At 41.0% G+C, this 23,900-nt stretch overlaps 1 pseudogene; it reads left to right on the top strand.

Annotated features, from left to right (window-relative positions):
- Positions 1–18,593: 18,593 nt before the first annotated feature.
- LOC142428115 (poly(rC)-binding protein 2 pseudogene) lies at positions 18,594–20,650 on the top strand (annotated as a pseudogene).
- Positions 20,651–23,900: the final 3,250 nt, after the last annotated feature.

Below are 23,900 nucleotides of genomic sequence, written 5' to 3'. Positions count from 1 at the left end.
CTAAAATGATGAGCATCTGTTTAATTTTGGATTGACATATAATGCGTGAAATGAACAGCTATTGAGACATTAGATTAAAGGAAAAGTAGAAAGATCTAAAGTAAACTCTCTGACCTAATCATGATTTTTGTCAGCACTAGGATTCTACCATATCATAGTTGCTTTCAGCTTAATCCAAGCGTCTACCTTCTTAGTCATATCTGTACCCCCTTCACTTTTCCTGTGCCCTAATCCATCTCCAAACTAGAAAACCAAAAAGGAAGAAAACACTCAGCATACCTGAAACTGAAAGAACTGGGCAAAAAAACCAAGCTTCAATTTGCAATATTGAAAGATTCTATGAGGAAAATATTTGATGATGCAGGACATATCAAATATAGATACAGAAGCATTGAAGACTTCAGCCAAGACCAAAGATCCAGGATTGAGAAAATATCCATTGAAATGGTTCAAAAGCTTATGAAGTGGTGGAAACAATCAGTCATTTATGCCAGGTGAATCTGGAAGAGAGCTACCTGGCTAAGTGAGGGGAATGAATGCATATTTGTACCCATTCGAAAGAATGGTGATCCAACAGAATGTGCAAATAATAGAATAATATCATTGATAACACATGGTGGAAAAGAGCTTTATTTTAAAAACCATTATTGGGAGTTAACACGGATATCATAACCCTTCTCCGGGGATTGGCCTCTCCTGATGCCATATTCAAAGTATGTGAGACCAAGTCTCACCATCCTTGTCTCCAAGGAGCTCAGTCGCTGTCCTTCTGCCAAGACAGAGGAGTGTGTGTTATATATCCCCCGCTAGCACCACAATTCAAATGCATCCATTAATTTTCAGTCTTCCTCATTCAATTCCCAACTTTCACTTGCAAATGAAACTATTGAAAATGCCATGGCTTGGGTCAGGCTCACTTTAGTCCTTAAAGTAGCGGCACTGCTTTTCAGTACTTTAAGATGTCCGGCGCAGCATATTTACCCAATGTAATACATCGTTGGATCTCATCACTGTTGCTTTGATCGTGGATCCAAGCTACATAAAATCCTTGACAATTGCAATCTGTTCTCCACTTATTGTGGTGTTACCTATTAGGCCAGTCATGAGGGTTTTGGTCTTTTTGACACTTTGTTGTAATCCATACGGTACTCCTTGATCTTCTTCAGCAGGTGCTTCAAGACCTCCTCACCTTCAGCAAGCCAGAGTATGTCATCTGCAGGCTGCAGGTTGTTGATAAAACTTCCTCTAATCCAAATGCCACATTTTTCTTCATGTATTGTAGCTTCTCTGATCATATGCTGAGCAAATTGATAGAATAAGTATGGTGAGAAGATACAAACCTTACACATCCATTTCCTGATTTTAAAACCCATAGTATTCTTTTGTTCTGTTCACACAACTGCCTCTTGATCCATGTTTGGTTCTGCATGAGACCAGGAAGTATTCAGGAGTTTCCACTTTTCTCAAGGCTATCCATAGATTAGTATGGCACACAGAGTTGAGTCCCTTCTCCACCACTTGTCGGCCAGTTTGTCTTACTAGTATGGCTTGTGTGTTGCTGTGATGCTAGAAGCAATGCCACTGGTATTTTAAAGGCCAGTGTGGTCACTCAAGGGGTTATTGAATGATTTAAAATCAGGCAAAGCGTGCATAATCATTGAATCCTCCCGCCATACTTACTCAATTGGTATGTTGGGCAAAGAATAGAAGTTAGACTACACAAAATAGAATGCAGTATCAGAATTGGAGGAAGGCTTATTCATCATTTTTGTAGCCAAAGGACACAACCTTTGCTTGCTGAAAGCAAGGAGCACTTGCTAAGGAAGGTCAAGGATTGCAGCCATCAGTATAGATCTGACTGAAGGTAAAGTAGAACAAAATCCTCACAAGATCAATGGGTAACATCATGGTAAGTGAAAACAGATTGAAGTTGTCAAGGATTTCAAGTTGGTTGGTTCCACAATCTGCGCTCATGGAGGCAGCAGTCAAGAGATCCAAGGCTGGGTTTTATTGAGTAAATAGACTGCACAAGACCTCTTTAAAGTTCAAGAAGCAAGACTGTTAATTTAATGAAAGTTAGACATTAAATAAGTAAAACCAAAAAAGAGTTGATACATTTGAATTATGGTGCTTGTGAAGAATATTGAACATACCATGGACAGTCAAAAGAACCAACAAATCTGCCTTGGAAGAGGGACTGCCAGAGGATACTGGGACTTGGTCTCCTGTACCTTAGACATGTGGTCAGCAGAGACCCTGGAGAAGGCCATCAGACAAGGTCAAATAGTGAGGCAGGCAAAAGAGGAAGATCCTTGACGAGGTGCATGGACCTGGTACCTGCAGCAACAGGCTTGATGAAGTCAACTATTGTGACTATGGCTCAGGGCTGAGCAGTCTTTCCCTCTGTTGTTAAAAGTTCAGTCCTGAGTCAGAACTGAATTAACGGGACTTCACAACAACAATCTATACCCAGGAATTCTGGCCGTGTTCTGAGTTACAGGTTAAGCTACTAACTGCAAGATTGACAGTTCCAAACTACCAGCCCCATCCAAGGGAGAAAGATAAGTACTCCCTCAATGCAAGAATACTTAGTTCTATTAAACTGGCATTGCATGATGCTCACCTTCCCAAAACCACAGCTGAAGACAAAGCGGGTGCATAAGCAAATGTGTTGAAGAAAGCTGATGGCACCCGACTGCCAAAAGATATAGCATCTGGGGTCTTAAAGGCTTGAAGGTAAACAAGCGGCCATCTAGCTCAGAAGCAACAAAGCCCACATGGAAGAAGCACACAAGCCTGTGCGTTCATGAGGTGTTGAAGTGATCAGGTATCAGGAATCATCAGAAAAAAAATCAGATCATTGTGAATGAGAGGGCGTGTGAAGTGGAGACCCAAAGGCCATTTGTAGGCAATTGGACATCCCTTTGCAGAAGGGTCTCAGGGAGGAGATGAGCCAGTCAAGGTGCAGTGTAGCAATGATGAAACATACAACTTTCCTCTAGTTCCTAAGTGCTTCCCCTCCAGCCCCACTATCATGATCCAAATTCTACCTTACAAATCTGGCTAGAACAGAGGATATGCACTGATACAGATAGTAACTGGAAACACAGGAAATCCAGGGCAGATGATCCTTTCAGGACCAGTGGTGAGAGTGGGGATACCGGGAGGGGAAGGGAGGTTGGGGTTGAAAGGGGGAACCCATTACAAGGATCTACATATAACCTTCTCCCTCCCTATGGGGATGGAAAACAGAAAAGTGGGTGAAGGGAGACGTTGGGCAATGTAAGATATGACAAAATAATAATTTATAAATTATCAAGAGTACATGAGGGAGGGGGGAAATGAGGAGCTGATACAGGGGCTTAAGTGGAGAGCAAATGTTTTGAGAATGATGAGGGCAATGAATGTATAAGTGTGCTTTACAAAATTGATATATGTGTGGATTATGATAAGAGTTGTATGAGCCCCTAATAAAGTGATTTTAAAAAGTTACCATCTTGAAATGTACAGAGGCACTTCTAACTGGTCCTGGAGGATCATGATGAGTCAGAATTGACAAGAAGGCTATATGTTTGGTTTGAAGCTATGATCAAACCCTCATTATTTTCTATCTGGGTGACTTGACAATTTCCTAGAAAATATACTGGCTCCGTTTAAACTATTCCGCTCTGAAGTTGACTGTAGAAGAGCTTGACTTTTGACTTCCTAAACTCTTATCCATAAACTTCACTGCCTTCCTAGGTTCTACCAGATACAGTACAAATTCTTGAGATCAATTTAATATGCCTGTGAACTTCAGAGCATACTCTCCAACACTAGCTGTACAATTTGCCACCTGCAACCCTACTAGTTTGTCCATTGTGTCCATATAAATTTGCCCCAACTTTGTTTTAAACCCTAAACTTTCTTTAATTCTTTTCTCTAATTAATATCTCTTCATTAGGATGTTTTTTTCTCAGCTGCAAACATTAGCGTTTTGTCAATGTTTGCCCAAGGAACTCCTATCATAGTCATATGGGCTTTCTATGATCACTATGACTAGTCACCATAGTGATCATATCACACAGTGTGATAATTCATGTTCTCATGTTCCCATTATTAACTTCCACCGATACCAGACCATACCATATATCACAAAGAATCATTACTAATAGCTATCATGAATTTACTAATTAATAATAATAATAATAATAAATTTAATTAATTGAAATGTATGTTCTTGTTAGTAACCATTGCATTAATCTAGCTCATTGAGGACATTTTTACTGGCCCACTACCAAGCATGATGCCATTTTCTAGCTACTGAATTTTCTTGATGATGTTTCTAAAATGATTGAGTTGAATTCTCTCTATTCTCATGTCTAAGGAAACTTGCTGTTTTATTTCTTTTAAAATCTATATGTTTGTTCTTCTGGAAGTCTGTATTAAGTGTGCATTGCTCACCAACATGACATTAATTGTTTTGTCTTAGAATTCCTTATGCAACTTCCATATACTTGCGAGGAAATTGAAAAGTTCCCTGATGAACCTTAGGACCAGAAATTTCTCCTTACCTTTAGTTATCCTCGGTTTCTCTAGATACTGAGGATATGATAATAATGAAGCAAGCTTCATTCTTCACTTGGAACCCAGGAATGAAGCAGCTGATCTCACAAGGTAGGTGGAGATTCTAACTTGTTCATATTTCAATTCCTCTGTCAGATCAAATATATCTACTCCTTTTTCACTTAGTATTTATTTGAATCCCTATGCTATTTCCTCCAGAGTGTTATTCCTTTTTGTTTTATTTCTTCAACCATCAGGCTCTATACCACAGATGATACAGTCAATGTGAATATTCTGATCAATAAGTAAATGCTATGGAAAGTCTTCTTTAGAAGCTGAAATGTGGAAACCAAAAAACAAAGAAACAAAAAAAGCCCTGCTTTCAGTTTTACCAACTAAGCTAAGAAATATTAGACTTTAGGCTTTGTCTGAGAATGAACATTAGAGCAATAAGGGGATCGAAAACTGTCAACACAGGAAGTTCTGTAATCAGCATGCAGGAGGGTATTGCTGTGTCCAGAGTTGCACAAAACATCACAAGGAACAATCTGGAATATTTCCCTCAATACTTGGAGAACCACAAATGGCAACAAGTTGTTACAATGAATATTTTTTAAAAGTTGGCCTTAAGTCAATTCTGACTCACAGTGACCCATGTTGAAATCCATCAGATTTCCATGGCTGATTATTCTACAGAAGATCACCCGACCTTTCTTTTGAAATATCTTTATATATACTATGTGTCTCTGTCACCAAGGTCCATCAGACCCAAGGCAAGGAAGAACCTGCAACCTGGACTAATGGAGCTTTCAAGTAGTTTATCTATTCCAAGGTTAGGGGGAAGAAGGTAGGGCAAACTGTGTTAGTCACCTTATGTGGTGTTAATTTAATGATTAATGGTGTAGGTGTGGAGTCTAGGCTGTCAATCTGGAGATAGCCAATGAGACTTCTGTGTGGGCATGGCCTTCTCCTGGGAAAGCTAGTACTTCTTCCTTGGAGGCAGAAGACACTTCTCTCGCTCTGCCACTTCCTGGGAGACATTGCAGAAGACAAGCCGCATGGATGCAACCAGACCTCGGAAGCCGGAGAAGCCACAGAGAGACCCCTGCCAGTGCTGAGATGCTTACAATGCCACAGAACCCACAGATTTTCTACCCACTGGCTTGTGATTGTCCTGCATTTGGCTTCATTGCATGTGGTTCATGAGTCTGAAGAGAACTTTATAGATCGATATCGAATATATGGGCTAATATCGGATTTATGGATTTGATCTGGACTGGGCTGAGATGTTTTCTCAATATTCAATTCCTCTTGTATATATACCTCTTTCTTATACACATATGTATGTCCATGGATTTGTTTCTCTAGTCTACCCAGACTAACACATTTTGTGTAAGGCCATGCCCACACAGAAGTCTCATTGGCTATCTCCAGAATGACAGCCTACACTCCACCCCTGCACTCTGAATCCTTAAATTGACACCAGATTAGGTGATGAACACATAAACTATGTATCTGGTAGGCTCAGGTCTTTATCTATGCCTTTTCTTGAGTTGTTTTCTCTATTTACCACCTCATTCCTCCCCTCCCCTGCTTAAATCCAAGACTCAGACAATCTATCAACTCAAATCAGCACCTCTTTTCACACATGTCCTTCTGTCATCTTTGTAAATCGGCTAGGTCTCCTTCCTCTTCCCAGGAACTAGCACAGCACACAATCCCAATTGAGTAATATTTTGTGAATAAGTTGAATGGATTGGTGGATGGATATGTGTATTATGAATATATTGACTAAAGGACATATGAATGGAGGAAACCACACCTTAATAGAACTGGAAAGTAGAGCTGCAAAGTGAAGATACATACTCCTGTGAGCTTTTCCTTAAATCACAATACATGTAAACCAACAACCACAAATCTTAATTAACTCCGAATGTGTGGGGCTGGTGACATACTGGTTAGGCATTAGGCTGCGCACAGCATAGCCAGGAGTTGGAACCCCCAGCAGCTCTCTAGGGGAAAGTGGAGGTCCTCTGTTCCACAGCAATGAGCTCCAGTCTTAGATGCCCACAGGGACCCTTCTCCCTGGGCCTGTAGGATTCTTCTGAGTTGGTATCAACATGATGGCAGTGAGTGTCTTCCTCAGCATACATTTACAAGCTCAGCAGAGATGTATTGTAAGAGGTGGTTCTCATAATATGCACACCTGTCTCTTTTCAGTTGTAGGGACTTCTTAGAAGGGTTAATGGCTTGCTCAGGTACAGAGAGCACTAAGTGATAAAGAAAGGATGAAGCCTAGGTTACCTTAGTCTGGCCACGATCTTAGTGTGACCAGTTTTATTGAGTAAACATGATTCTTGGGAAGTAAACACACAGCCTTCCCCCTCAAACTGCTACTCCTTACAGAAATGTTCTCTTGATATAGTTCTTCTCTGGCCCCTGGATGAACACTCGGGCAAGCTGCATAACTCTCTAGCACTCCTGAACAATAAAGAGTTCTTATGTAATTACACAATGCAAACTGCAGTCTCACTTCTGATTTCAGAATGCAGTGTCTCATGGAAAAGTCAGAGCTTCAGTGAACCTTTTCTCCCCACCAGTCTGGCCTGCTGGAGGGAAACCACCAGACACAGGAAGGAGGTCTTGTCTTTAGTTTTACTCATCTCCTGCTGCATCTCTGAACAGTATTTATCAGCCCTTGGTTCAAGAGGGAGACAGGAGAGGAGAAAGGTGTAGGGCATTATTACTAAATTGTTGGCATAATAATAAAGAAACTTCATATTGCATGCATCTAGAATGTGGTTCAAACCGATGTCTTGGTATGTGGATTTAAAAAAAAGAAAACTTTTCTGATTCTCCCTTCCCCCATTATTAAGGAATCTATTTTCTGATCTGCTCTTGACACCTGAAATATATCTAAATTCCTTCTAGCCAATTATGATTTCTCAAGTATCTAGAAATTTTATATATTTAGATTTTCCAATGGAGGTATCTTCTGTCTTTTCCCATGGCCCTAATATAGAGTAAACTTCTGATTACCCCACAGGAGATCATTTGGATACGTAACCACTGATGGCCAAGGGCAAACGTATCTCCATCTGTGTCCAAAAACCCTGGAGGATTACAGGCTAGCCTGAACTTCTCCCTTGACTTTCATAATCGCATCTGGGCAGCTCACTTCTCACTCTGCTAGTTCTGTGTTGGGCTCCCCTTTTATGGATGCCTTCCTCACCATCTGAAGACCCTGAAAGCCATGCCAGTTGCACTCAGTATTAGGCAGCACCTTCTTAAACCCATTAATTATTCCTTTGTATGTTGGCAGAGCCATTTTGGAGACCCAATACCTCTCATTAAACAATCAAACAAAAAAGCTTTCCATTCAGGTTTTCTTTTTATGTCCCATCTTTTCCATTTCTGATCATTCCATCTTCAATCATTAAATGGGGTAGAGAGTCAAGACTGAGGGGGACTGGCAGGGGTGACATAACTCAGATGGAATAAGAAATTCAGCCTGGACATCTAATGGCCAGTTTCAGGCTAACTTCAGGGTACTGAAGGTCGTGGGGGTGGGGGAAAGCAGGGATAAGAATAGCATTCCTTCAAGAACACAGTCCAAGAGAAGGTGCTGAGAGTCAAGCAGACTAACCATGGGGTTGTACAGGGAAGTCCTGCTGCATTGAATTAAAGCCTCAACAGAGTGAGAAATAGGCCCACTCTAGGGTGGTAGGCAGGCATGGAGTTGAAGAGTCCATTCAGAGTGAGGTGTGTACGGCCACCCTGGATTACGCATTGAATGGGTGAGAAGGACATCTACATAGGGAACCAGGAGGGGTGGGGGGGTAGGGGTAGGTGAGGTGGGGTGGAGTGGAGTTAAGGAAGTTTCATTAGCTATAGAGTGAGTCAATATGTAAGTAGAATAAAACTTATAGGAGCCACATTTATTATTGTTCAAGAAGAAAAATACAATTAATAATATTGAGAAAAGTAGTATGGACACTATATTATAATCTGGTGCAGAAGAATCAGTAGGTATTAATGGGTACACAGAAATAAATATACAAATGCCTGTGTATGTCTATGTGAATCTCCTGGCATTGTTCAATGGCAGGGCCTGCAAATAATGATAACAATCCCATATTATTGAACACACTTAATGCCATTAGTTTGGCTTCTAAATACTCTTCTACAGTAAAATCAACCCAGGATCCTTAGAGAAATACATGAAACCCCAGCTGGGATCTGGAAAGCGTAGAATAACCCTGAAAGAAAGAAAGAGTGTGCTCAAGTAACAACTGAGGCACACCACAGTAATACACAAATCAACTTGAAACAGTTCCCACTGGCACAGATGAGACAACAATAGGTGAAAGTAATCTAACTCAACTATTTAAATAAAATAAGTACCAAGCTGTCTATAGTTATATAAATGCATTATTTAAATCAAAAGAAAGGTCTATATAGAGTGGGATATTTATATAGTTTCAAATAATCTCCCCTTCAGTATACTTATTCATTACAAAGGAAAAATAATATCTGCATAGTGGATAAGCTTGGAAGACACTTTAATTAAGTGTCAACGTGAACATCATCATTAATGGTGCAAATTAAAAGTGTGTGCTACCTGATAGGACACGTGGGAACACTACATCACCTCTGCGATGGTCCCGCTGATGATGCACAACCTGATCTAATCACAAAGAAACTTCAGCTAGACCCTAGTGGAGGAATACAGGTAAAGCACCGCATAGTTTCCCAAAATGTTAAGTTCCTGGAAGTCAAAGCAAGAATGAAAAAACAAAACAAAAATGCAGACACCAGTAGACCAAGATGCATGACAACTTAATACAACTTCATACAAAGCATGATTCTCTATTGGACCTTTTTGCCACAGGGGGACAATATTAGGACAAGTAGTGATAGTTGAATGAAGCATTGTATCTATATGTTGATTTACAGATTTTAGTTGTGGTTCAGTTGTGTAAGTGAATGCTCTTTTGAAAGAAATAGATGCTAAAATGTTCACTGTTGGTAGAGTATTTATGCAATTCTTAAAGGATTAAGGAGAAAATAAAGCTATTTGTACTGCTCTGCAAACTTCCTGAAAGTTAGAATTTGTTTGTGTTATTAGTAGTTTTTTAAAACCTTGTTTCCTGGGTCAGTCAAGGTGTGATACAGCACCGATGAAAAATACAACTTTCCTCTAGCTCCTAAATACTTCCTCCCTGCCCCCATCATGATCCGAAATATACCTTGCAAGTCTGTCTAGACCAGAGGATGTACACTGGTACAGATTGGAACTGAAAACACAAGGAATCCTGGGCGGATGATACCTTCAAGACCAGGGGTGTGAATGGCGACACTGGGAGGGTAGAGGAAAGAGTGGGTTGGAAAGAGGGAACCAGTTACAAGGATCTACATGTGACTTCCTCCATTGGAGTTGGACAACAGAAAAGGGGGTGAAGGGAGATATTGGATAGGACAAGATATGACAAAATAATAATTTATAATTATCAAGGGCTCATGAGAGAGGGGGATGGGGAGAGGGAGGGGAAAAATAGAGGATCTGATGCCAAGGGTTTAAGTGGAGAGCAAATGTTTTGAAAATGATGAGGGCAATGAATGTACAGATGTGTTTTACACAATTATGGATTGTGATGAGAGTTGTATGAGCCCCTAAAAAACATTTTTAAAAAAACCTGTTTCCTTCAAAGTTTAACCCCAAACCCACATAATATTTTGAGAGGTAAGAAATTAAGGGCCATTTAGCTAGCTCTGGTTTGAATGATTTAAAGTTTGTATTTTGTCGTGTAAATTCACATTCCTATGTGACATATTTTATCTTAAGATGTTGGAAGAAATTGCATCACTCCTTTCCATGATGCTTTTCATAATATAGAAAGACACAAAAATCCTTACACAATATAAAGAGTACCTTTAAGCTGCATCAAGTACTTGACTGGCTTTTCCCCAACAATTATGTATTCCATTGTGAATTAAAATAATAATAATAACTTGTACAAAATACTGGAAACAATACATATTGAAATCGTTGACACTGAATAACTCTAACCACCAAAACAACTCGCAAATTTTATTGAAGAGTTTATAACACGCTCTAGTGATGGTTGGTATTAGGTGCCATGGAGTTGGCTCCAGACTGGCTATTATGTTTCGGCCCTTTATTGCACCCGCTGCATCAACCCATCTCCTTGAGAGTCTTCCTTTTCTTATTCTTTAGTAATTTGGGGGGACTTGACCCTCTATTTTACCAAGTATGATGTTCTTCTCCAAGGACTGGTCTTTCTTGATAACATGTCCAAAGTGCATGTATAAGACATAATCGTCATTCTGTTTCTGGGGAGAGGTTTGGCTGTACTTCCTCCAAGTCAGATTTGTTTCTTCTGGCAATCCCTGATGCTCCTAATGTACTTTTCTGATACCACAATTCAAATATGTTCATTCTTCTTTTGTCATCCTTATTCATTGACTGGTTTTCCTATCCGTATTAGAGGTTCAAAATACCATGGATTGGATCAGGCTCATATGAGTCCTTAAAAAGACATCTTAAATAGACCTTGTGTAGCAAATTTGTCTGGGAAATTTGGTTTCTTGAATATTGCTTCCATGAGCACTGATTATGCACCCAAGGAAAACAAAATGAATCCGTTGTAACTTAAATATTTCTCCATTTATCATGATGCTGTCTTTAAGTCAGTATGATGGAAACACACATCCTCAGAACAGGACTAACTGAGTTTTAATCCATACAAAGGGGTTGTTTTGGATTTCTGTCAGTAAGTGCTTCTGGTCGTCTTGGTTTCCAGCAAACGAGGTTAGATCATCTGTGTATTGAAAGTGGTTAATGCGCCTCCCTCTGATCCTGATGCCATGTCCTTCTTCATATTGCCCAGCTTTCATTAAACTCTGGTATAACATTCACGTATTCTACTTTTATACAACTTTTATCTCATTCTTGGAGATAGAAACACTATTCTTAGAAAAGTGAAATCTTCTTTTTATAGCAGTAGGTAAATTTTATACATTTGAACAATAAAACCAAAGAAAGCAGTCGCATTTGTTTGGGGCTTTTTTTGTGTTCTGGAACCTCAAAATCTTTGTGCGCATGAAGAATTCAGATTTCATATATGGTATGTGCTTGTTGCTTTGCTTCTAAGGATATGTTTCTTAGGATAACATACTAAGGAAATGTTCTCCTGAGGATAGTTACTTAGCGTCTCAAGCACACACCTACCGGGAAACCCATGTCTTCTATGACTATGCCAAATTTAAATAGAGTTAGCATAAATCCATTCAATTCATGTACTTCTTATACAAATGTTCGTAGAAACCAGCTAAATTTTGGAAATTTGAACAATGTACAATGGAACGAAAATCTATCTTTGGTTTAAATCAAAGTCTTAAAATCGAAAACCAGACTTGTTCCAGAGGCAGCACTGCTTGGGAAGTATTTCCATTCTTTCTTCTATGGATCATTGAAGGTCCACCTGCTACTCTTGGAACCCCGAGGCAAGCCTCATGATTGGTAGGCTAAGACATAGACATTCTGACTCCTAAATGATTTCATTTTCAAAATCTTCTTGCCATCTATTTTGCAAATTGATTAATTGATGGTTCCATCCTCTCCATAGGTTCCAAGTTCATGAGAGGAGCACATAGGTTACTGTATAATATTTAATCTATAGAAGAAGATGGATGGAATGAACTGCGTAAGGCTCAATGATATGCCTGAAAAGAGAGCAGGGATGTTTCAGCTTGTAGATGATCTCCACTGTCTTGCTTCTACTTGCCAATCATCCTTGATTTCATTTGGAGCTGAGCACTCTCAAAGTTCTTATCCTAGTATCATCACACTGGGGTAGAGGACATTTTTCTGATCTGTGAGTTTATTGAGCACTGTTGGGCTCAAGAAGGACATAAGAGAACTGCATGTATCTTCCTCATTCAAAGAAATTGAGTAGCTGTTCTATTCTCCCAGAGCCTGAGTATAAATAACATATTCTTTCTGCAAAAATACTCGTGTTCTTGAGACCAGCGCTCAGAGTGTAGTAAGCAAAGAGTGGTGGCTTAGGACAAATGGAGACAAGGTAGTGACACTGGTTACATAATTTGAAAGTGAATTTTATCCTAAATATGATTGGGGAATAAGAGAGAAGCTATATTTGCCAAGGAACTACATTTCCTAGCTGATTTGTTTTACATGTATTGTAGATTTGTTTCAGCATCATAAGAAGGTATTGTCAACTTTGATTTAAAATTTAGGAATATAAAACAAAGCCCTCCAGAATTATATTCATGTTCAGTCTAGTACAGAACTTGTTTATAAGCTGATGTGACTGACTTTTGTGACTTTGTCCTTCCAGATATAAGCATAAAATGATTAGGGACAAATCCTCCAAAGGTATATCTTTCTTTATCAAACCATAGAGTAGCCAATGAGCATGAATTTGTATAAATCTTCATAGAATCTAAGTATGTTTTCCTTGCTTCCTCCTTCCCAAGGTGAGAGATTAGTGTTCATGGAAGATTTGTAAAGTATAACTTCTGATTTAACAATAACAACAAAGCTCCCCTTTCCACATTTCAACAGGTTCCTCTGAGACTGATTATTAGAGATTTGTTTAGCAGGCCTGTGCTTAATCTTTTGTCCCTTCCTGAAACTGTAGATTTTAATGAGTGTTCCTAATCCTTTCCCATGTTTACATCGAACTCTTCTGTCTTATTTTTCATCTGATCTAACAGGCATTCCACATAATAGTACATAAACAAACGGAATAGGCTTCTAATCCAATAGGCACACACTTGCCCATTAGCAGATTAGAGAAACTCCTGGTGCCTCAGTTGTATTGAGCTGCCCAGGCTGGACCAGAGCCCCTATGGTGGGAAACTACCTTATTTCTTTCCCAACTTGTTTTCTGACACAGGATTAAAGTGGATTTCTCTCACATCTCTAAGACTCCTGTTCCCATCAGTTAAATGAGTCTGAAGAAAACTAACCTCCTGGGTTGACAAATCCCTCACTAATGACCAAGTGGGATCTGTAATAATAAAAAATATATACTCTGTGCAACCCTGATAAAGATTAAATTGAAGTGGGGAAAAAAACTTTGTCCTCTGAGTACACTTTGGGATGTGCTGAATGATTCAATTGTCTTGTTTCCAATAAGTATGCATTGTGATCTTCTATTCTAAGAGAATCATATTCCAGTCCTTTCTCTGCTATCACGTCTTTAACATGCTGAATGAACTTTCTCTACATGTTCCTTCTCCTTATGGCTATCCTCACATTGGAGCGCAGGATAGGTTTCAGAGTTCTCCAACAAGGACAGTTTGAAAATTGATTGTCTTCAACATGCAGTATCAAATGGTTTGATATTCCTATGGGTTCATGCCCACTTTCTCCTTTTTAATACCCTACAATCCCAGTCTAAAAAACCCTGCTACATTGGCAACCATGTGCTATCTAAAAAACCCAGGGACAAGGGAAGAACATGGGATCCAAATGGGTGGTGAGGTGGGAGTGGCAAGCCTGGTAGGGAATGATAAAGGGTAAGGTAACGTAATGAAGAGGTATAGCTGTAACCCAGGTGGGGACAGAGCATGATAGTGGGGCAGGAGGAAGGTCAAAGGAAAGAGAGGAAAGAGCTAGGAGGAAAAGGGCATTTATAGAGGTCTAGACAAAGACATGTACATGCAAACAAATATATGAGGATGGGGAAATAGATCTATGTGCCTATATTTATAGGTTTAGTATTAAGTTGGCGGAAGGACCTTCAGCCTCTGCTCAAGCACTTCCTCAATGCATGAATATTTTCTTCTATTAAATTGGCATTCTATGATGCTCACCCTCCCAACACAACCGCTGAAGCCAAAGTGGGTGAACAAGCAAATGTGGTGAAGAAAGCCGATGGTGCTCGTCTATCAAAAGAAATAGCATCTGGGATCTGAAAGGCTTGAAGATAAACAAGCGGCCATCTAGCTCAGAAGCAACAAAGCCCACATGGATGAACACACCAGCCTGTGTGATCACGTGGTTCTGAAGGGATCAGTTATCAGGCATCAAAGAACAAAAAATTATATAATTGGGTGCACACCTCCATGATACAATCACTGAGGACAAACAGGTGCATAAGCAATGTGGCAAAGAAAGCTGATGGTGCCCGGCTATCAAAAGAGGTACTGTCGGAGGTCTTAAAGGCTTGAAGGTGAACAAGAGGCCATGTAGCTCAGAAGCAATAAAGCCCACATGGAAGAAGCCCAGCAGCCTATGCGATCATGAGGTGTCTAAGGAATCAGGTATAAGACATCATCATCAAAAAAAAAATCATACCATAGTGAATGAAGGGGAAATGCAGAATGGAGACCCAAAGCTCATTTGTCGTCCACTGGAGATCCCCTCACAGAGGGATCTAGAGAAGGAGATGAGTCAGTAATGGTGCTATGTAGCCCCGATGAAGAATACAGCTTACCTCCAGTTCATAAATGCTTCCTCCCCGCCCACTGGCATAATCCGAATTCTACCTTGCAAGTCTGGATAGAGAAGAGGTTGTACACTGGTGCAGAGAGGAGCTGGAGGTACAGGGAATCCAGGGTGGATGATACCTTCAGGACCAGGGGTGTGAGGGGCGATACTGGGAGGGTAGAGGGTGAGTGGGTTGGAAAGGGGGAACTGATTACAAGGATCTACATGTGACCTCCTCGTGGGGGATGGACAATAGAAAAGGGGGTGAAGGGAAACTCCGGATAGGGCAAGATATGACAAAATAATAATTTATAAATTATCAACGGCTCATGAGGGAGAGGAGAGCAGGGAGGGAGGGGAAAAAAGAGGACTTGATGCAAAGGGAGAACAAATGCTTTGAAAATTATTAGGGCAAAGCATATACAGATTTGCGTTATACAATTGATGTATGTATGGATTGTGATAAGAGTTGTATGAGTCCCTAATAAAATGTTTTAAAAAAAAGAAAAAATATTTGGAAACTTGATGACTTTTATTTTTTTGTACTCCAGGAAGCTACCGGTTGATTTTACAGAAGGGGAATTCCACTCCCAAACAATGACCCTCTCTCCATATCTCCTCTCCACATCCTTGTCCACAGAACAGTATCCTCATCAATCTCAAGGATGGGCCAAAGTGTAGTTGTTAAACCCGTTTTCAAATGTGTGTTTATTTAATTTATGTGATTTAATTCTGAAATTATTTATTTTGAAATTTCTGTGTAATGTTTTTTATAAAAAGGCAAGATTAGGGTAAAAACCTGGTGGTTGAGAATGGATTAATCCATTTTCAGTTATTTCTTATGGGAAAAATTGATTCAGAGTTCAACTGCCTTGCATCTCCATGCTCCTTCTCTCTTGGATTAACGTGGAGCTTCAGATTCAATGGCACCACCAGTTGTCATTGAGGATATTCGAACTCACAGCACCACCATGTGTTGCAGAGCAGAAGCATCCTCCTTTGAGATTTCAACTCTTGTTTCAGAAGTGGCTCACCAGCCCTTTCTTAAGAAACATCTCTGAAAGGGGACAAACTATCCTATCTTTGGGATAATGGTCAAGTATTACCCATGTGTATTGTACAGAGATGGTTATTTGAGTCCTAGAACTAATTTCATTTCACAAACTGTGATCCTGACACCCTAAAGACCTCCCTAAGACCACAGCTTTGTGCACTGCTGCATTCTCTCTCTGCAGCCTGTGGTTGGCAGAAGGAGGAGTGGTTCCAGTAGTGTGAGGATAGCTGACACCCTGTTCCTATAATCGACCTGCATTTTATAAAGAAACATGGGCCAAGTAAGCACAGACTTGTCTCAACATTTCAGAAAAACAACGGGACCAACAGTTCCGGGGCACTTGGGATAGGGGGAAGTGGGAGTTAAGGAAGTGGTGTTAACAAACACAGGGACAAGGGAATAACATGGGACCCAAAATGGTATGGAGGGGGGAGTGGAAAGCCTGGTAGGGAATGATCAAGGGTAAGGTTATTTAAAGAAGAGATATAGCTGTAACCCACGTGGGGACGGAGCATGGTAGTAGGGTAGGAGGAAAGTCAAGGGAGATGGAGGAAAGAACTAGGAGGCAAAGGGCATTTATAGAGGTCTAGACAAAGACATGTACATGAAAATATATATATGAGGATGGGAAAATAGATCTATTTCAGCCTCTACACAAGCACTCCCTCAATGCATGAATACTTTCTTTTATTAAATTGGCACTCTACGATGCTCACCCTCCCGACACAACTGGTGAAGCCAAAGCGGGTGAACAAGTAAATGTGGTGAAGAAAGCTGATTGTACCTGGCTATCAAAAGAGATAGTGTCTGGAGTCTTAAAGGCTTGAAAATAAACAAGCGGCAATCTAGCTCAGAAGCAACAAAGCCCACATGGAAGAACACACCAGCCTGTGTGATCACGTGGTCCTGAAGGAATCAGTTATCAGGCATCAAAGAACAAAAAAATCATATCATTGGGTACACACCTCCATGATATGATCACCAAAGTCAAACGGGTGCATAAGCAAATGTGGCGAAGAAAGCTGATGGTGCCCAGTTATCAAAAGAGATAGTGTCTGGGGTCTTAAAGGCTTGAAGGTGAACAAGAGGCCATGTAGCTCAGAAGCAATAAAGTCGACATGGAAGAAGCACACCAGCCTGTGCGATCATGAGGTGCCAAAGGGACCAGGTATAAGGCATCATGCAATATATATATATATATATATACCATAGTGAATGAAGGGGGAAGTGCAGAGTGGAGATCCAAAGCCCATTTGTCGGCCACTGGGGATCCCCTCATAGAGGGGTTTAGGAGAGGAGTTGGGTCATTCAGGATGGGTCATTCAGGATGGGTCATTCAGGATGCGATGTAGTACCGATAAAGAACACAGCTTTCCCCCAGATCCTGGATGCTTCTTTCCCCCAGCTACTATGATCTTAATTCTACCTTGCAGGACTGGATAGGGCAGAGGTTGTACACTGGTGCATATGGGAGCTGGAGGCACAGGGAATCCAGGGTGGACGATACCTTCAGGACCAGGGGTGTGAGGGGCGATGCTGGGAGAGTGGAGAGTGAGTGGGTTGGAAAGGGGGAACTGATTACAAGGATCCACATGTGACCTCCTCCCTCGGAGATGGACGGCAGAGAAGGTCGGAAAGGGAGACTCAGGATAGGGCAAGATATGACAAAATAACAATGTATAAATTATCAAGGGCTCATGAGGGAGAGGAGAGCGGGGAGGGCGGGGAAACAAAAAGAGGACCTGATGCAAAGGGCTTAAGTGCAGAGCAAATGCTTTGAAAATGCTTAGGGCAAAGAATGTGCAGATGTGCTTTACACAATTGATGTATGTATATGTATGGATTGTGATAAGAGTTGTATGCGCCCCTAATAAAATGTAAAAAACATTTTTTGAAAAGGAAAAACAAAGTTTAAGGTCAAGTTTAGCTATAAAAATGGATTAACATTTTGGCATTTTCTTATGCAAACCCTTCTTGTTTGGTGCAGTCCTGGCCTGCTGACAATAGCAGGAAAGATGGGCTTCACTTTGTGGTGGCGTGGTTACAGTCCGGCAAAAGGTCTTAGGCCTCAAAAGCGCAAACACTTGATCTGTGCTCAGTACTTTCCACTGCCAGCAAAACCACGGAGTGTGCTTAGGATGTCATTTGAAAGAGGACAGGCACAATGGTTTCGTTTCTCTGTCAACATGTCTTTGGAAGAGGAAAAAGAATTTTCAGAGGCAACACCCTCAGTATGTTTTGTGCCATCTTGAAGCTGTTTAGTGGAAACTCACACAAAGTATACGACTTGGCACATAGTAGACATTTGGTCATTTCATTTTGAGAACCTGTTTTTCAAACATCTTTCCTAACCCCAGTCTCTTCTTTTGCACAACGACCAGACTGAATGCTGAGGAATGCTGACTGGCAGGCAGGATGGGGGATGTAGCTGCCAGGCAGTGGGGCTGATAGACTGGGATAAAAACCCAAGAGATCACACAGACCTGAGTCGAGAACCTTCAGATGGGAGCCAGCATGCAACAAACGCCTATCCACCTCCTCAATATAGATATGCTCATTGGGGTCATAGAGTCTCCAAATGCTGTATTTTATACTGAAGGTTAGGCCGGGCTCAAGTTACTATAGATAAGTGTAGACCTTTTCGTGGGATGATGTAAATAAATTAGAGTTGATATAGTTCTCATATCACTGATATTTCACCTAATAGAAGACATGCTTTAGAGCAGGACCCCAGGAGGTCACGTGTGACACCTTGCAGAATTACTCTAGAGTTTTTCTTTGTCTGTAACATTTTTCCCTCTAATCATTTTATTGGAGCCAGACCCCATTGCCATGCCTTTTTCCCATAGAGCCAGTGTGTCTGTTTGGACTGATAATGGTTAGTAAGTGAGCATAGACGACTTGTGCCATGTGCAGTGCAACATGCTCTTCACTTTAGGCTCTTTCCACACATTTAAACGCCACTCGAGGTACAGGCAGCTACATGTATCAAATAAGAAGCTGTAAAATATTTCATTTAACAAGTTGTGGTAAGTGTGTTGTATTATTCAATGAGATGGACAATTAGTTATAATTACTAGGTAGTTATCCCTGGATTGGATCAAACAAAAACTTCATTAAATAGTATGTGTATCGGAGCAATTTTTTAAATGGTAAGATAATATAATGAATATAACAAAATATCTTCCATTTTCAAGTGTACAATTAATTCTGTGGCAGTACTCATAGTCACCTTGCTTTGTACACATCACCATGATCAATTTCCAAGTGATTTTCTTCTGAAGCCATATTCATATATAAGAAAATCGCTATGCAATTTGGGTTACCTTGTGGAATCCAATATGTGGATAATTGAAGAGCCTTGTTATAAAGTAAGTAAAAGTAACGACAATAATAATAATAATAAATAGTCCCCCTCACCACCTCGCATTTGCAGTGACCCAAAGATTTGCCCACTCCAAGTCCTACTCCGCAGAACGCTGTTCGACATGGACGCCAGGGGGCTGAGGTGGATTAAGTGTCCCTCTCACCATCTGGCTACTGATGCATGGAAACGAAGTTGGCAGCAGCATCAGAAAGAAAGGAGAGTTGGTTAAGAAGATTCTGGAAGAGCGTGGTGCGCATGTATCAGAAGGAAATGGTCCTGAGAGAATTGTGACTTTGGCTTGACCCATTATTTCCATCTTGAAAGCCTTTGCTTTGTTCAGTGACAAACTGGAAGTGAATGTCAGCAGCTCTATTCCGGATACCACAGCTGCGAGGAGACCCCCGGGCACCCTGCGGCTGGTGCTCACTGCCAGTCACTGTGGCTCTCTCATGTGGTTGCAAAAATCAAAGAAATTTGAGAGAGTCCAGGGGCTGCGGTCGAGGTGGCTGGAAACATTGCTTCCTAACTCAACTGAGTGGACCATCAACCCGTCATTGAGGCTGCCAAGCAGATCTTCCTGTCATGTTGGAGACGCTCTCCCCGCCCCCCGCAAAGGGTGTAACTTATCCTGTACTGGCCCAAGCTGTCTAAATCTCCAGTCATCTGTGCAAGTTGTCCGAACAAGTACAGCACATGCAGCAAAAGGGCAAGTTGTCCCCACAGCACCCCCACCCATGTGCCTCAACCCTGCCCTGGAGGGATCACCCCTAGAGGCCTAGACCATTAAGGACAGTATGCCATTCCGCAGCCAGATTTAACCATGCCTCACCAGTTGTCAGTGCAGTAGTCTTGTTATCAACTGTCGGCTTGCCTGTGATGCATGCATGGCAACCCGGGATGCAGTGACGCTGACACCAGCTCTCTGAGATGAAAGGCTACTGGTCAAGTCTAAATGTGTCCGCTCCGACTACTTCTCATGAACTCACCAGCCCAAATGATTTGATTGGCTGCTTATCAGCGTCAAGGCATCAAAATCAACGAGGTCCGTCAGATGGCTGGGGCGCGGATCAAAACGGCTAACCGTGCGGAAGGATCTATTGATAGGCAGATGACCATCACTGGCTCTGCTGCCAGCATTAGCCTGGCTCAATATCTAATCAATGCCAGACTTTCCTCAGAGATGGACAGCATGGGGAGCAGCTAGAACCATGCTGATTCATCCACAGCCCCTTTCTGCTGTGCGCCACCACCCATGAGCCATCTGTGTAGTTTCCAGCTTCCTGTTGTTCCAGGTTTTAAAGAGTTTGTAATTTTTCAGTTTCTACACTTTAGCATTCACTAGCGAATTTTTAATTTAAAAGTTTTAATTCCTAAGAAAGAAAGAACTGATCTAAAACCTGCAAGGGCATAGATGATTAGCATTAATACCATCTAGGAATTTACTAGATAGAATCTTTGGCTCCACCCCAGGCCTAGTAAATCAGTCTCCATCGGAACAAGTGATTCATATACTCATTAATGTTCGAGGTATCTTGTTCAAATGGCCAAATGAATCAAAGAAATGTTGAAATTGTACTTATGGTTTTTAAATGAAATAATTTTATCTTACTCAATTTAACGGGATTTTATTCTTACTCTCTGAAAGCTGTGTAGAGTTCTTCTCTAGATACAATGTAATCCTACTGTGTGATGGAGTTAAGTCTAATTTAGTGAGTAATTCTCTGAAATAAATTGTATTTATATTCTCATAATAAAGAATAGCTGTAGCTAAAGAAGAGAAACAAGATCATAGATTGGTGGCCCATGGCACTAGCCAAATCAGAGGCTAACAGTAGAAAACACAAGTCTGGATTAAGTGCCATGTGTGGTAAGAGTCCAGAATGTAGCAGGATCAGAGAATTGAGTGGGTGAAATGATCAAGGACTGTGAAACTCAGGTCCATGAAGAGGTTCATATCACAAATTGCCACAAATTACATGTTTCTGTTTGGGACAACACAATGAATCACTTCTCCATCATGTACCATCCACACAATTGTTCTTATGTTTGAATCCATTGTTGCAGACACTGTGTCAATCCATCTCATTGAAACCCTCCTCCTCCTCCACCTCCTCCTCCTCCTCCTCCTTCTTCTTTTTCTTCTCCTTCTTCTCCTTCTCTTCCTCCTCCTCCTCCTCCTCCTCCTCCTCCTCCTCCTCCTCCTCCTCCTCCTCCTCCTTCTTCTTCTTCTTCTTCTTCTTCTTCTTCTTCTTCTTCTCCTCCTCCTCCTCCTCCTCCTCCTCCTCTTCCTCTTCCTTCTCCTCCTCCTCTTCTTCCTCCTCCTCCTTCTACTTTTTGCTCATTGAGTTATCAAGCATGATGTCCTTCTTCAGGGACTGGTCCCTCTTGATAACATGTCCAAATTAGCTGACTCAAGTTGATTGTATTTAAGGAGCATTCTTGCTGTACTTCTTCCAAGATAGATTTATTTGTTTGTCTTGCAGTCCATGGTATAGTTAATATTCTTTGTCAACACAGCAATTCAAATAAGTCAGCAAATAGAGTGCACATCATGCAGCAATTCCCTAATTCTTAGCTTTGGAAGCCATGTGGCAAGCTCATAAGCAATGAATAGTGTTTTTGTGTGTGATTCAGACCATTAAATAATATTATCAAGCTGTACATTTTTAAAAGAGTCCTGATGATACTGTGACTTATGGTTTGGGCTGATAACCAACCACAAGGTATCATTTGAAACCCACTAACTACTCTGTTGTAAAAAGGTGACCCTATCTTTTCTTATAAAGATTTAGTTTTAGAGACTCTATTGAGGGTCACTGTGGGTTGGAGTCAACTGGTTGGCAATGGGTTTTTTAATATTAAGAACTCAAAGCTGAACTTAAAATTTGTGATAAAAAGTCTGTGTTGGGAAATGTCAAGAGGCCAAAGGGCCAATTCCAGAACCATAATTTAAAAATAGAATTTATTACATTTATTACATATAACCTCAAAAAATCCTAGTTAGAGTTAAAGGCTTATTCTAAAAGCCTATAAATGGTGGATGAAGGGAAATAGAGAATGTAGCAAGGCTTCCTGGAGGTTGATGCAGCTGTGCGTGAACTGCGACAACTGAGAAGAGTTTGCATGCCAGTAGAACCAACACGCACAGATGTTGGCCCTCTCCTCCCACTTCTTGTTGAAGTTATCCTTAGTAGAGTCTTAAAAAGACAGGAGGGATTTTCCTTCCACAAATCAGAAAAGCAGACTAGACAGGGGAAATTCAAACACGTTTGGAGCAGGAAAAGATAGAGAAAAATAAAGGGAGAGAGAAAAAGAGAATCTAGGGTGGGCAAGCCAGAAGAAACCATTGACAAGGATTGAGTCCTAATTGGAATTGCACAACAGACCTGAGAAACATTTGTGAGCCTACCATGAAACCTAAAGGGATATGATATTAGAGTGTCTGCCAGAGACCCACCATGATGTGTAATTGTGAAATGTGTTAGGAGAGGTTGTGGGAGGAATGAGGTTTCAGAAGATGAGCAGCAAGACACAATTTATGTAGCTGAATCTGCTGCATGGGTTTCACCTATAAGCAACCACTTGGTATTAAAGCGATTGCTGTTATGTCAATTCTAACCCTGGTTAGTCCAATTGATTTTCCACAGCCCACAGATGGTACAGAAGCAGATATCTTGGCCTTTTCCGCAAGCATCTCTTTGTCAAGCATGTTACCTGTTGGCAAGACCCAAGGACTCTGACCAGGTATTGTCAGGCTGAAAGATCAGTTGATGTGCTTGATTATCAAAGAGCAGAACAAACCACGATCACTGTGATCAAATGTGGATGCTCCTTCATCTAAGACTGTTCTCCCATACTCTGGGAAATTAGTCTCCTTCCGGGAAATAAAAGAAATAGGGAAATATGTACCAGGGCAATTATTTGAGTTGAGAAGTTTCCGCCACTTCTATGGATAGAGTTCAAGTTCAAAATTTCATTTAGCTGATACTGGACCTGCAGCACACAGGCCTGTCTTTTCCAAGCTATGTTCTCCTGGCATCTGATTACAAATGGGAGATTTAACCATGTAAGTATTTGCTTCCCACCCCTCAAAGAGGAAAACCATTTATCCTTTCAAATTATCACCCATCTTGCTTGTTGGTAAGAAGTTTGCGTTTCAGGTATGGTAGTTCTTGAAGGTCCAAAGTACTGTAACCTGAGTCGCTTTCCCCTTCATCCAGTGTGTCCTCTTCACCGTACTTTGCCATCTCCTAGACATGGCACCTGCTAGCAATGTGCAGCGTAGCATTGCTGATGAGCGATATTCTCAAGAGGGTTAAATCTTGAAGTAGACAACTGATCATGTGGAAATTTGTATTGCTTATTATGACCCAGTCCTCTGGTTAACACTACTGACCTGACACGCAACCAGGATGATGGCTGGGCTAGCCTCCTTAGCTCACAATCAAAATTCC

This window comes from Tenrec ecaudatus, chromosome 15 (assembly GCF_050624435.1).
Source record: "Tenrec ecaudatus isolate mTenEca1 chromosome 15, mTenEca1.hap1, whole genome shotgun sequence".
Classification (NCBI taxonomy): domain Eukaryota; kingdom Metazoa; phylum Chordata; class Mammalia; order Afrosoricida; family Tenrecidae; genus Tenrec; species Tenrec ecaudatus.
Note: the sequence above shows the minus strand (reverse complement) of the source record. Positions and strands in the feature narration are given on the sequence as shown.